The sequence below is a fragment of the Bacillus rossius genome, chromosome 1 (genome assembly GCF_032445375.1).
Source record: "Bacillus rossius redtenbacheri isolate Brsri chromosome 1, Brsri_v3, whole genome shotgun sequence".
NCBI lineage: Eukaryota > Metazoa > Arthropoda > Insecta > Phasmatodea > Bacillidae > Bacillus > Bacillus rossius.
In genome coordinates this window covers 159480042-159495395 of record NC_086330.1, presented here as the reverse complement: position 1 = coordinate 159495395, position 15354 = coordinate 159480042, and the positions used below count along the sequence as shown (strand labels likewise).

General features: G+C 34.3%; 1 protein-coding gene across 4 annotated transcripts in view; it reads left to right on the top strand.

Moving 5' to 3' along the window:
* LOC134546356 (uncharacterized) overlaps positions 1–15354 on the top strand; it is a 68925-nt gene that overhangs the window by 37782 nt on the left and 15789 nt on the right. For all 4 annotated transcript variants that reach the window (XM_063389142.1, XM_063389141.1, XM_063389140.1 and 1 more), the window contains 4 exons: positions 1187–1345; positions 2419–2559; positions 11992–12120; positions 13633–13834. The gene's annotated coding sequence lies outside the window, so the exon portion shown is untranslated. The remainder of the gene's footprint in view (positions 1–1186; positions 1346–2418; positions 2560–11991; positions 12121–13632; positions 13835–15354) is intronic.

Genomic DNA, 15354 nt, shown 5'->3' with positions numbered 1-15354 from the left:
GAAGGTTTTTGAAGAAGCAAATTGACTACGTGTTTTATTTTTTTGCAACTGAATTTGGCCACGTGCATGAAATATAATTAATCTGAAGGAAGTGCAATGGTTTAAAGTATTGATGTTGAAGATTTGAAAAGATTTATTGAAATAGTGTGAGAGAACGAGCGAGTTGAGTGAGAAGATGTGCGGGAATGGCAGAGGTTAGCTCTCAGCCACATGTCGTGCGCAGTTGCGGACAAAAAAATAATCCATTCCGCCTCCCCATTGCGAAGGATGAGTGAAAGAGAAACCTGCTAAACCTTCCCCTCCTCCGGGCACGATAGAACCGTATCGGCTGTGTGTTAGAGGGAGAGCGAGTTACAACCTTCGAGGTTCTGTTACTTTCTCATAGATGGCAGGCCGCAGAGCGACCGCCAGCAACACCCTTCCCGTCTGAAGGCCATCTCGCCACTGACAAGCTGGAACTAAGCTCCTGACCTCCCTACATAGTAATGGTCACCCACATAGGCATCTAGACTCTTTAGTGATCATATGATACAAAATTCATTGGTTTCAGACCTGTGACCGTTTTTTACCGTGCACCAATCGCCTTAATGTAATGCATGATCATTTTATTAGATTATAGTTGGATACTGGAACCCAGACTAACATAATATCACAAATTATGTTAAAGAGACTTAGAATCAGCTACAAATAACTGTTGAGTCCAAATGTGCTACTAGTTAACCATTTGGGAAGAACATAACTTTTCTTGGCAAATGCTATCTGAAATGCATGTACAATGGCAGAGTAAGGGTTCTAGAATTTTATGTAATGGCGAAAGACAAGTCGTTGCCCATTTTGGGTCTTTCAGCTTGTGTAAGGAAAGTAGATTCAGTCGCAGGTAAGGGATTGGATCCCAATCTTTCTGAGCTTATCAGTTAATACTCTAACATTGACAAACTTTGATTAAATCGAAAACGCTGGCAGAGCAGCAATGCGACCTGTGCACCTAGGTCAATAGCCGGAATCCATCTAAAGATATCTGGATGCGACCGGCTATATTGGTGCTGGGTTACAGTTTGTGCCGAACCATAGAATGCTGGATTAAAGATTAAAGACATTTCACTGTACTTGTTTCATTTAACCTTGAGACATGTTGTAGTTTATGAAATTTTTTAATGTGGTTTTTTTTTTGTCGTGTTCCTGTCAGATATTATTCAAAAAGTCAGGTCCAGCCATGACCCTGAATATTTCCATGCCAGGAAATCTTCCCAATGTGGATGTGGATTTGGTGCCTGTGTTGGAGTTCAAACATCCTCAGTGGCCTCCAAAGCCAGTCAAGGAGCTGGGTGCAGACATGGCAAAAAAAGTAAGGACTAACTGCATATACAATATGAGGCAAAATGTGTGTGCCATTTTTGAAGGGCTATTAAAAAAGCAAAAGCAACTTACAGAAATTAGGTTTATTTTATTGGAACAGTATATATCCCTATTTTTTTTAATCAAATACTGAAGATTCTATCAGGATGGTGGCCATCAGCAGTGATGCATTGGTGAAGGTGATTTCGGACCTCTTCGACTGCTTTTCGGCACATTTCAAGGGGTGTAGCAGTGCTTTCCCTGAATTCTCATTTTCAGTTCTTTTAATGTGTGAGAACGATGTTTGAAAACTTTTTCGTTGAGATAACCCCACAGGAAGAAGTCACAAACATTCAAATTCTGTCAGCACGGGCCCCAGATTTGAATGTTTGTGACTTCTTCCAGTTGGCTTACCTGAAGGCAAAGGTTTTCAATAATCGTCCTCATACTTTGGAAACACTAAAGTTGCGAATTCGGGAGTGTGCCGAAATGTGCCGAAAAGCAGTTGAAGAGTTATGAAATTCCCGTCATCAATTCAATTACTAACCTAATAATAATGCTTTACAAAAAACATAAAACATTAACTTAAAAAATGAACTTTAGAGTTACAGAATTGAGTGAAGTTAATTAAATACAGTACTTCAAAAGTTCTGTCCTGTTATATTTTAAAGAAATTTTTAATATCCGTGGTAACTAATTGATTATCGTAAAGTCAGCAACAGAAATAGACCGTGCTGAAGCTTGCAACTTACAGTTCTTGCAGATTAATTTTTTTTGGTAGGATGTTGGATAATACAAAAAAATGTTGGATGGATGAGATTCTACAGTACATTATTTTATTGAATAGGGGTCAATCATAATTCTAAGCTGTTTCTTACTTTGGTTTTCCTTTCGAAGGATAAGAAAACAGAAAATATACTATAATCAACAAATAAATAAGTATAAGTCAACATTAGGTGATGAATATACTTAACTGTAAATTGTTCTTTCAGATTGGTAAGTAATTTCACTAATATGCTGTTACAGTTACATAAGTAATTTCCTTGCTGATAAGTTTTTTTATTCTTTCATTCTTTCCCACAGAGACCTGCATGGTTTATTGTCCCCAAGCCAAAAAATTCCCCCTCGTTCAAGGATTATTTCTGGCGGCTTGCTTTCCACGATCAGGAGCGGGAGATGCTGCATAGCAAAGCATGTTTGAAGCCAGTCTGCAGACTACTAAAGGTAATGGAATAAAGATTGTTGAGGCATGTTTTTAAGTTTTGTTATATTTGGCCTATCATTTTACTTGATATTAGAAAATGTGTTTGCTTCTTTTATGGAAGGTAGTACAGGTTTTGGTAAGATTGATAAAAAAAATAAATTGTCTTGTTGCTATGTTATTCAGTTTGTGTACATGTTCATAAAGTAATTTTAACATTAATATGCATTTTAAATGAACATGGTTATATTATTCTTGACTTTGCTTGTACAGTAGAGTTTTTTTGATTCAAAACCTAAGGTAATAAAAAATAATTTTTAAAATGTTTCTTACCATTTGTAGCAATTTCGAAACCATTCATATTCTTTCACTTCTAAAAGTTTCACACTTTTTTTTTTATTCTAACATTATCACCATTTCAACACTCATCCTTTCAAGTCAAACATTTTGTCTGGAGTAATGCACTTTTTGAAGCACACATCATTCCATCCATCTTCAAATGGGCCGAGAAATAACTTGACGAGACAGATGCCTTGTTTCAACTATAAACTGTACACATCATCTCGACAGAACAACTTATTGACTGTTGATTGCAGCACTGACAGCAGATGCAAGTAGCGCTACCTTAGCTAGTAGTGAGGAAAATTCAAATATATACACTGTCTTAGACAGTATGTCTCAGTCGCAATATACACACACATCAGAAAATGCCCGGGCACACAAAACTAGGCCAAAAGCTGCACCACTGCACTGTTGACATCAAGGCGACACATAACTGACGTGTGGTGACTGAGGAAGTCTAGTAATGTAACGGCACGGGAACGGATGTGAAAACTTCTTTCCATTTAACTGCCATATGCTTTCTGTTTAGCCACACGGTTGATTGCATTTGGTTTGTAGGTGTGCATAATAGCTAGAGCCCATGAAAAATGGTAAATAAAACTGCCTGATTTCGGTAAATAAAGTATAGGATTTCGGTGCTATATTTCGATAAAAAAAAGTATTTCGGTGGTATATTTTGGTAAAAAAATTTTTTTTATTTGTTAAATGAGTGCATTTGTTCTACTAATTATTTAATTTCATGATACACACACAAAGCTGTACATGATACTTGATACAGCAATAACTATATTCCTGCGTAAGCCTTACAGAAGTGGAATTAGTAGATTATATACACATTACTTAAATTTATATCACAAATAGTGTCTAGAATTTTACAGTCTGTGTTTATATATTTAAACATTTTTAGTATTAAATAGGCCTATGCTATGTTCCTGCACAAAATTTTATAGAATTAATTATTTTCTGTCAGGATAATTGGCCACTTTGGCCAAATAGTTTGGTAAACATGTAAGAAAGGGTTCCCTAAAAAATTAGTTAAATACAATGATTATAGTACATGTAAAATTTCAGGCTCAAAATTTTTTTTTAGTTTATTATAATTTTGTTTTACTACACATTTTCCAGCCTCTTTCCCATAAAATTGTGTTTATTAGGACGTTAGAACCGTAACACATTTCCTTGACCTACCTTTCATGTATTCATTTAACCATTCCCTCATAACTGGGTGATCTAGCTTCTCTAGGGCATTATTTGCAGAAACAAATGCACACACTGTATCGCTTGCAAATTTGACTTTAATTTCCTTTGCTCGTTTATGGAGAACAATATTATCCTCGAGTGTCACTTGCCTTTTGACTCCACAACCTGATGATGACATTCGACTTTTTTTCTTCTCTAAATGAGATGCTCACTGTTTGCAGTGTTTTTCACAAGTATCTTTCCTTTTCCAATCTACTACCGTATTGCAAAATTTACACATCATTATCCGCTTTTCTTTATTAAAAACAATGAATCCTTCATGCTCGTATTATTTAGCTTGTTCAAACACTGATACGACCTTAGTATTGTGAAGTATCAAGTAAACCAAGTTAACTTCAAACAAAACAAACCGCAACTACCTATTTTCGTTCACATTTAACTATTTACATGGAACGTAGGATCTTTTCAAACCTCATTTGGTCATTTCACATGACTGGCGTATTGCGACGTTAAAATCCCATAACCTTTCTGTTATTATTTACAAGCAATACAACAACGGAACAGAGATAAGTATCTCTGCAACGGAAAAGAATATGGCTAAACGGCTAACTTCATCCACATCCCGCTAGGAACGCTGATAAATGGTTGCAGCTTTCAGACCAAGTGTTTGGTATTTTTTTGCTTCAACTTATCTATAGCGCATCTCATAATAAAGATGGCTTACAATGTTTTGGTTTACTAAATGAATACGTTTTGCAGCAAAAGTATTATTGTGAAACTTAATATTCATATCGCGTTAAAATTCTGACATTTCGCGGATATTTCGTGAAACAACAAGAATATAGCGAATAGTAATGAATTTCGCGTCATCGCCAGTTATTTTGTGAAAACAAAATGCTGTAAAATCAAAAAAAGCATTTGGAAACACATTTGTAAGTGCTTAGAATGTAGTTCCAAAATCGTTAGCAAAATTTCGTGATTTCGTCATTAACGAAATTCGAGTACCTCTAATAATAGCAAATTGAAATTTTTCCACTAATTGGACAATAAATATTTAAAAAATGGCTGCCAGGTTCTGTAGTTTTCTAACTTGAAAGAAATTTTTATTTCTTAACTTTAGAATAGCATTTTGTGGTAAATGCTACTTATTCCCAACTTGCTCTTCATTCTCTTGGAATTTTTTTTACGCTCCGTTCTAATTTAATTCCTGAAAATTTTTTGTAATAAGTTTGTTTATCTATTTTATCATACACTCGTCCACCTACAGATATTTTGGTTCTCTCGGCCTTTTTCCATCTTTCCCAACCAAATCCGTAGCATAGACAAAAATGGGTTAATATCTTAAAATCCTTGCCAATTTTGAAAAACATGTTTGTCCCTTTTTCGAATTTTTCATGACAGCAATTTTCTCTGTTAGTGTTGCATGTGCAGGTTTAGTTAGCAATACAACTATGACATGTAACTTTCTAAAAAATGAACACAACATGAAAAATCTAAAGTTGAACTCATCTTTTACGATAGAGAAAGCACACCCGATCTGAACCGAGAATGTCGGCAGACTGAAATGTGGTGAAGAATCTATGAACAGCCTCACTGTATGTAACCTACATAAGAGTTATATGAATCACCTGATTAGAGTAAATAAATAACGGGGATTGGGATGGCAGATAACTACACTTCTTCGCTCGCTGCTGCGTGCTGCGTGTCTATCAACAAGGATAGTAGAGATGTGTTTGGACAGATTTATGGGTGGATAGTTCATTACTGTGTCACAAAACAAATCTCACAGCTTTGTACAGTCCCCTTTCCACCTGTAGTGAAAAGAGAAATTTGTTGTCTTTGCAGAAATTCAGCAAGTTTTATTAGACGTATTGGAAATTTTACTTTGAAATATCAAAACAAATGTTGAACTAAACACAATTTGTTCACATTAAGAAGATACAATTTTAGGAACCAACAAGTATATTTTTACTATCTAAAATTTTTAAATACACCAATCCTCACTTAGCACGTCTTCAAATGGCACAAATTTATTTAGCGTGATGTTAATTTTACTGCCCCAGTCTTGAATAGGACGTATGTTAATTAATTTAGCACAAAATCTCCACAGGAAAAAAAAAATCGGGCATGATGCCACGAAGTCTGCTTCAACAGATATACCAAGGCATACAGTTAGTTATACAAGGGGGGAGATTTGCGCGCGCAGGTCTGACTACGCTATCGGCTGTTGTACAAACATCAGCTATTATAAGTTCAGTTGCAGCTATTGAGTGTAAAGGACCAAATGTTTTTCCGTCCGTGCGTATGCCGCTGGGCTGCACAGTTGTCGCCCGGCCATAGACCGGGTCATGATGAACTTGTTATACACCAAAGACTGCCGGACTAGCTCAGATATTTTACGTTTTGGTCTTCGAAGGGTAATTCACAGGATACACTTGCATATTCGGATGCTGAAAAAGTGAGGTTATGTTTCCCTCAGAAAATTATTTATGAGCGATTGTTGAATTTCAATGATGTCTCTTGTACTCAAAATGTTTTTTACTGTTTATTTACTTATACCTTACGAATTCATGAGACATTTGCTGCCATCTTGCGACTACAACATTTACAAGTTGAAATAGTATTTTCCTTTCCCACAACAAATAAGCTTCATTAATTTGAATCACACGCTGACTGGCCGAAAATTGAATAATAAAACAGTTCAAAGTTAAGTCCCGCTAAGTCCCGCAGTCGCACTCAACTTTCAACTTTCGGTACAATGCCGAAGGACAATGTCCTCGGAAACAATGACGAATTTTACTAAGTCCTGTTTTGGGTGATTACCGATGACTGTAGTCACTAAATTTTAATCATGTCCAAAAATAATGAAAATAAGGTTGATTATAAACCGGTGACACCCGGACCACAGCCGCGAAATTTATTCTTTAATACTTCATAATAATAAGGTTTTGAGCCACTTAATCAACTAGCCACCTCCTCAGTCGCTGTTCAGTAAATGACTAACAAATCAAAATGACAAACTGGTCTCAGGAGAGACCAAGGATTGCACCATGATATAACTTTCGGCCAATCACAGCACAGTATCAAAAACTCCCTCCAACACCAGCCAATCACAGAACAAATTACAATACATGAAAAAACCCTGTACACACATAACTCGGGGCTTCCCTTGATCTGTCTCTTTTCAAATCCACATCTAAATCGGGGACTCCCAGAATATTTTCTCACGCTAGATGCTCTGTCTCTGTCTTACACCAGATGCATCATTATCGTTTTATCACCTCAGCGTCACTATGCAGACGCACGCCTTTCTTTCTCACTCTTAACTGCCACGCAACTGGCTCACATAATTGCATCATACCACGGACAAAATTACAAAAGAAAAATACATTACAGTGCATTTGCACATTTAAACAAAATATTTAAAGCTTAAAAACCATTTTAAAACAAATAAAAACGTAATTATTTAGGTAGAATTCAGTAAATTTACAGTTACATGGCTGTTTCATAACAAAGCAAATAGGCTTAAACAATACACAAATATTAGAAATGGTAATTAATTGAGAGAGTACATTAATAAAACATAAGCAAACATAAATATTAACCTGGAAAACAATTATAAACGGTAAAATATTATCATCAAAGTTATTTGAAAAGATTCATTGTAAGTTTCAACGATTTATCACATGTACTTCAGTTAGGTTATGATGTCTGAAAATGATTTAAACAACTTACATACTGTATTACTGTTAAAACATATTATTCATAAAAACTTAAAAGAAAAATTGGGGAAGGCACTGTCCTGCAATGCTACAAACTTCAGTCTAGCCAGTGGTAGGGAACTCTAGAGCGTAATGCATCATGTTCAGGTATTTGAGACAAACCAGAAGTATTACAGCATGCAGAATGTCATAAAAGCCACAGTTGTGTTATTCGCACTTTAGTTTTAAGCAAGTTAACTGTGTGCACAATTGTACATATCATAAATAAGGACTTTATCAAACGTTTATATAAGTCTAATGCTGTTGGTTGTACTATCGGGAATGTATTTGACATTAGATACCGGAACAGAAGTGAATAGATATTCATATAGAAAAGGATGTTAAATGAATGATGTAATGAAAAAAAAAATCATGACCATACAGGATTGGTGTGAACCAAGCCGTTATATGCAAATAAGCACTTTAATTTTGAAGTATATAACCATTTATTACCCACTAGCTGACCCGGCGAACTTTGTTCCGCCTTAGAGGCAATAAATGAGCAGATTTTGGATTTTATTAAATTCAATTTTTTATTAAGATAAAAGCAATACTTAAACTTTTTTTTAATTTTTGAGGTTAGGTGTCTATTTTCTTCGGTGATTGTTGTTTGGACATTGATGCTGAAGGTTATATTTTACTTTCAAGAGAATTTTGTAATTTAGTGAAAATTACTCAACTTTTTTGAACTTTTTAAATGTTAGGATTAAAAAGGTTTTTTTTTTGTAATAGTGAAACATATTTCAATAAAGCATGTTTTCAGTTTTTTAAGCTACATCGGATGTCATAATTTTTAAATAGGTACTGATGATTCCAGTCACGCAATAAAAAAAAATTACCATATTTTCTTTTCTTTGAAATGATCTTTGATACTTAAGGACATAACGCAAGCGAAGCCGCGGGTAAAAGCTAGTATTTCAATAAAGCATGTTTTCAGTTTTTTAAGCTAAATTGGATGTTAGATTTTTTAAATACTGATGATTCCAGTCACGCAATAAAAAAAACAATTACCATATTTTATTTTATTTGAAATGATCTTTGATACTTAAGGACATAACGCGAGAGAAGCCGCGGGTAAAAGCTAGTAATACATAAGAATAAGTATAGTATATTATTATTCTACTGTATTGTATGTAAGTACAAAAATAAATAAATACCTTGAATTTCGGATTAAATCCTCGTTCTTCAATAATGTCTGCCCCAAATGAGGTCACTTCGAAACAACTATTGTATTTTTGGGTGTTTGCTAGAAAATGTCGTGATTCGGGTGTTTCGCCACGAAGCAATGAATGCAATGGCTCAGGTGGCAGAGTCAATAATGGCAATTTCACTTTCCCACTAAGGCAGCACAATCCTGGCGTTTCTCCGGAAAACTTCAATGCGCCACAAAACTAGCAAACAACGTCCATTGGCCCTATGCGAACGCTAGTATGCGAGCAGTAATCAGTGCTGCAATCGTATTGAACGCTGCTTGATTGAAATCAGTACTTGATCAATTTCTTCTTGTGCGTCAAAAATTATCTAGTAGTTGATCTCTGAGGTTTACTCGACGATTTCGCATTGCCAACCGAGCCGTTACACGGGCTGCCTCGCTTTGCTCTTGTGATTGAGAAGCATGAAGTCGAGCCACACTAACGCGGCGCTCTCCACGTGCAATTTCTTGTTCTTCCTCAGTCCTTTCATTCGCAATGTTTCGAATCCTAGTTGCATTACGGCCTTGTCGGGACAGATTTGATCGTCTTGGTCGTGGCATGGTATTGTTAATGATAATATCAGCACGATAAGCCAATAGAAACTAGAAAAAAATACATTAACCGGTCAACTTTAAAATTTTACATTGTCAATTTTTCAACCATACTTAACCATAGACAACATTACGTTGAGCTGTCAGTTGTGTTTTGTTAATTGTCAAATTTTCAACCATACTTAACCATAGACAACATTACGTTTAGCTGTCAGTTGTGTTTTGTTATTCCATGTCAGTTGCATTTTGCTATACCATTTTTAACAAATGAACGGCTAGACTGATGTTTTGACTGATAAATTTTTCGCTTTGCTTTCAGTTGCGTTTTGTGATACCACTTTTTTTTACACGCTTTATATTAGCTTCACCTGTATGTTTGTTTGTTTGTATGTTTGTATGTTTGTATGTTTGTAACCAACTCCTTTTGGATGCGATTTTGACCCACTTTAAACGGCCAGATTTCATTCAAACTTTGTAGATTTATCGAGGACTGATGACAATATACTAATTTGATAAGATTATTCCATTATTAAATTTGCAAAATAAGATTTTCGTCAATTTATATAATTTCACAATATTTAGTATGCTTTGTTTATATCGCGCCAAAGACAAATTGAAAGAAAAGAGTTCGCACATTGTAAATAAAACCATTTCGCTCATGTGCGAACTCTTTTCTTTCAGTTTGTCTTTGGCGCGATATAAACAAAGTCTACTAAATATTGTGACATTTAATTAAATGAAAAGTGACATTTAATTAAATGAAAAGTGAGAGTGGGTTATGATTATTGTGAACAATATACTTTCTTGATTTTCTATTTTTTAGTTTGGTTTTCTATATAAAGCGTGGTTTTTTTAGTTTTATATACTTTTTTTCCCCCGGGAACAGGATAAAAAGTATCCTATGTCCGTCTCCTGGTTCTAAGCTACCTCCCTACCAATTTTCAGCCAAATCGGTTCAGCCGTTCTTGAGTTATAAATGGTGTAACTAACACGACTTTCTTTTATATATATAGATTATGTGGTGTTGTATTTGTCATACAAAGTATTCAATGGTAGTTTTATAAAGATAAATAGTGTGACATATTAATCATTGATTGGTGTTCAACACATTTATATTACGTAAAGAATTTTTCCCTACACATTTTGGAACACATTAAGTAAATTAGTCTTGCTTCAGAATACGCGATTTTTAATAACCTGAAAATTTTTTAGGAACTCTTTAGTTGTGCTAAGTGAGGGATTGGTGTACAGAAGTTTGAATTAGACCAGTTCTATAGTACCTTTAGGGTAAGAGACATAGTAATAGCTAGGGGCTGGAAATATTATCTCTTGTTTTAGATGCTATTTTTTTTTGTTGCTAATTTGAACTTTTAGATACTATTTTTTCTAACTACCAACATAAATACTAGTTTCGCTCATTTTCTAAATAATTACTGTTCCCCCCCTCCCCCCCCCCCCCCCGCGTAATAAGTTTAAAATGTCATTAATTTGTAAAAATTTCCTTTTTAAAATGCCACATGACTGCTACATATTTTTGATGGTTTTAAAAATTATTTTACACTTTTTCACACTTAAAAAAAACCTAGTCTTGACTGACTCACCTTATATTTTTGTACTTAGCAGTTTGTCTAGGACACATGCCCATGTATAATTAAGATTTTTTTTAATTTGTCACTTAAAACACAACCCATCCATCATCTTTGCCACAGATTTTCTGATTTCACAGACAAAAGGTGTGTGATTGTCTAATAACATGAAAACAAAACAGGCTGCACTCTCTTGCATTTTTCTTTAGCGAGAGTATGAAGTAAATTACAGTAGTGCTACAGGTACTTAGCGTTTTTCCAAATGTTGCACTTGAACATTGTAGTGATTTTCTAGTAATTGTTCTCTACACTAGTTTTCATGACCATGATGCAGCCAAGTTACATGTATCCAAAATAACTAAAAATTTAAGCCACATGTAATTAATCTGGTTGAATTGAATAATATTGTATGAATTAAATCTGAGACTTAATATTTGCTAGCATATTGCACTATTAATTTTTTTTAAAAGTAAAATTAGGTTTATTTTTTTTGTGGTTTCGTTCTGGGTAATCATGGGGGAAAAAAATTTTGGACAAAAATTGGACTAGAGTGTTATTTGTAGATATTTTTATAGATTATTGTTTAGTTTACAAATATTTAGAATGTAAATATTAAGTTTTAAATAAGTTGCATTAAAAATACTAATTTTACAATAATAGATACTTATTTTGGAAATCAAAGCTGCATATTTTTCCATTAACAACCCCCTAGTATGTAATAGCACACTTGAGCATTTTTATAAAAAAAAGATAAGGGATAATCGAGTATCGATACTAGAGGGTACTTTGAAGTAGTTTATAATTGATAAGTTTTTTTTGCAGAAATTCCGTGATTCAAGAGGAATATGCCTTGTTGCCAGTTATTATATTAAAACACTATTTTTATGGGAAGTGCATGAAAATAAAGACCCAGAGTTATGGAAGACAGGTATCGCAAAGCTGTTTTTTCATGTAAGTATTCTTAATTATTTTGGTTTATAAATAGTAATATAAAATATGTTTCGTTGACTATTTTTACAATGTTGAAAACTAGAAGAAGGGGTAATACAGTAGAACCCTGGACTCAAGCTATGTAATCAAATTTAATGTTAGCACCACTGATGCTTAACCAAGACAACAATTTTTCTTCAACTTTGTTGTCTTTAAAGACACACTGCCACATTTCTGTAAAATTGTCTCGCGGTTCATGTCGATGATGTTTAGAGTGTAAATGCCTATGTCCAATTGGGATTCCTACATATGAATGAAATAAATTGAACTCTTATCAGCATTAGAAGACTTTTTGACGTGAAAACATTAGGGATAAACCTGGAATCGGAACCGTCGATTCTCAAGCTGTAAGGAGGAATGTAACATATAAAGAATCATTTCATATTTATTAATTTGGATGTAAATTAGATTCACATAAATAGATATTCTTGCCACAAATGAGTATTTTCCAGACAGTAAGCTGACAATGTTCACGCAATTTACCTAGCACTAATACTTACATAAAAATTGCTGTACCTATATTATTTTAAGGTTAGATCACAACCACAATCACCTATATTTATGTATAACACTACCAACCAAAGTTAGATTTCTGTACTTGCGGGGAAAATATTTGAAACTCATTTCTATATAACAGCTTTATTTCATAAATACAACATTAATTTAACTTTTCTCTCCACTCATTAAATAATGTATTTCACTTCCAATGTCAAAGAGCAACCATGATGCCATGTTGAAGTAAATAATTTAACGCAGACTGGCTAACCATGTTATTCAGAATAAACTTTTTTTTTAGTATTCTGTATACTAAAACTAATATCACTTAATATTTTTGTTACTTTTATATAAATATTTTTCACTTAAAGGAAGTTAGTTACAAATTGGATTTGCTCATATATAAAGTCATTAAATTGAATGCCAAAGAAATTTTGGGCATAGCATGTTGCTTCGTGTGTGTAAACAAATTTTTGTACAAAATTCACCGTTTTCACGTTTTGTGTTGAGTTTCATTTGACATTTCCGAGGGTTGCTTACATTATTAAATCTATGTATTAAATTTATGATAATACATAGTCTATGCCGTAAACTCTTGAACTGCTAAAAATAGTGTTGTTTTCAATCTAGTTAATGTAGGGAATCATGTTTAAAGAGCAGTGCCTTGTTTAGAAATGGTTGGTTTACTAGTTTGGCACATGTACACTACTGAAAACATTAAAATCGAGAGACAGAAAAATCAATTTCCCGCTCGACATTTCGTAAAAAAAAAACCAGGATCCCACTTAACTAGTGCTAACATTTCAGTGTGTCACTTTACCCATAGTTGTATACCCTAGAAGTACTCATATTTCACCTTCACTGCTTTTCATTGTGCCATGCCTGTAAGAATGGGCTATACCGCTACATCACTTGTTAATATACAGTCTTCATTAAAAGTATCTTTTGTCTTCATTCAGCCAAATTATTGGTTTATAGATGTTACAGAAACTTCATCAGAGTCTGAAAGATGGTTACATCTACTATTTCTGGGACAAACGATACAACTTGCTCGAAGGGATGACTAAAGTTCAGTTGGAAAACTATGCTGGTAACCTTGCCAATGTGATGAAGAATTTAAAGAAAAGGGCGTTATCAGAACCAGAAAATATTGACACTTCGGCACTGGCAGAATATTTATGTAAGTACACAAGTCATGTGTAACTAGCTAACTTTAAGGATATTTACATTGTGTTTGTTAAAATTAAACAGTTTCAATTTGAAAATTTTCCTTTGAAAAAAAATTTTGAAATAAAAATTTTAATTTATTAAAATTATGTAAATGTATTTAAATATTAAGAATAAAGAACTGAAACCATATTAACTTAACACATTATAACAGGCCTGCCATTTTTACGGATTTTATCCGTTTTCACTGATATTTGAAGCTTAAAACAGACTAACGGATAAACGGCGACATTCACGGATATTTACGACGCTTCGCCGATATTTTCATATTTGAATTTTGTTCGTGTAAATATTTACATTCAACTACCAATTTGAAGTTGTCAAACCATACAATCATCCAACAGTAAAGCAAACACTCATATTAGGTGTAGCGCCATGGAACTTCCAATTGTTTAACCACAAACCAAAAACATATACCTACTCCCAAATATTGTTTCATGAAGTACAATATCTATGGTTTTGGGGGAAATGTTTTTTGTTTGTTGAGTTAAATGCTAAGAAGTGTCATGGCGTCAGTAAACATGGGAATTTTTTGCCATTACAATGTTTTAGGTGCGGCATTTGTTTACAAACTTCTTACATGATTTAAGTAGTAGTTTTGTTCTTAGCTGATTGTGATGGAGAATAACGAAAGGCTTCGCCGGACAGGTCACTTTATAAACAGCTTTATCGAAAAGAATGGGAGCAAGAATTGAAATGGTTGAGGCGTGGCAAAACGGAATTTTCCGCCGTTTGTTCGACTTGCAACTCGGAACTGAATGTGACAAAGGGCAGCTTGAAGGATCTTCGGCGGCACGAAAATACGCAAGTTCATGCAAAAAACCAACCAGCTGCTGATCAGAGTTGTTCTTTGACTAGTTGTGTAACCAAACCAAACAAAATAATTGATGCGGAACTGTTATGGGCGAACTTCGTTTGTGAAATCAATTTATCTGTGAAACTCAGTGATAATTTCACGAAACTTGTCCCGCAAATGTTTCCAGATAGCGAAATTGCAAGAAAATTTCTTTGTTCTCGCACTAAAACTAGCCAGATAATTATTCAATCTTTGGTTACATCAGCTGCAGATTATGTTACCTATGCAATGAAAACACAATTTTTCTTACTGATGATTGATGAATCAACTGATGTTATAATCACTAGGCAGGTTGTAGTGTTAGCAAGGTTCTTTTCATCAGATTGTTGAAACTCATCTGTACAAAGTAATGGTTTTGAGTGGTGCTGCAACTGGAGAAAATCTCTTTGCTTTGGTGAACTCATTTGAAGAGGATGTTATTCCCTGGAAAAATTTTTTAAGTATGTCAGCTGATGGAGCAAAGGTGATGGTTGGATAATTCAATTCAATGCTATCCAGGATGAAACAAAAACAATGAAATGTATGGTTCTTACATTGCACATGCCACGTGGCTCACCTAGCAGCATCTCATGCCTGCAGTGAGCTGCCAGACGTGTGTGAACAGTTATCTAAAGATG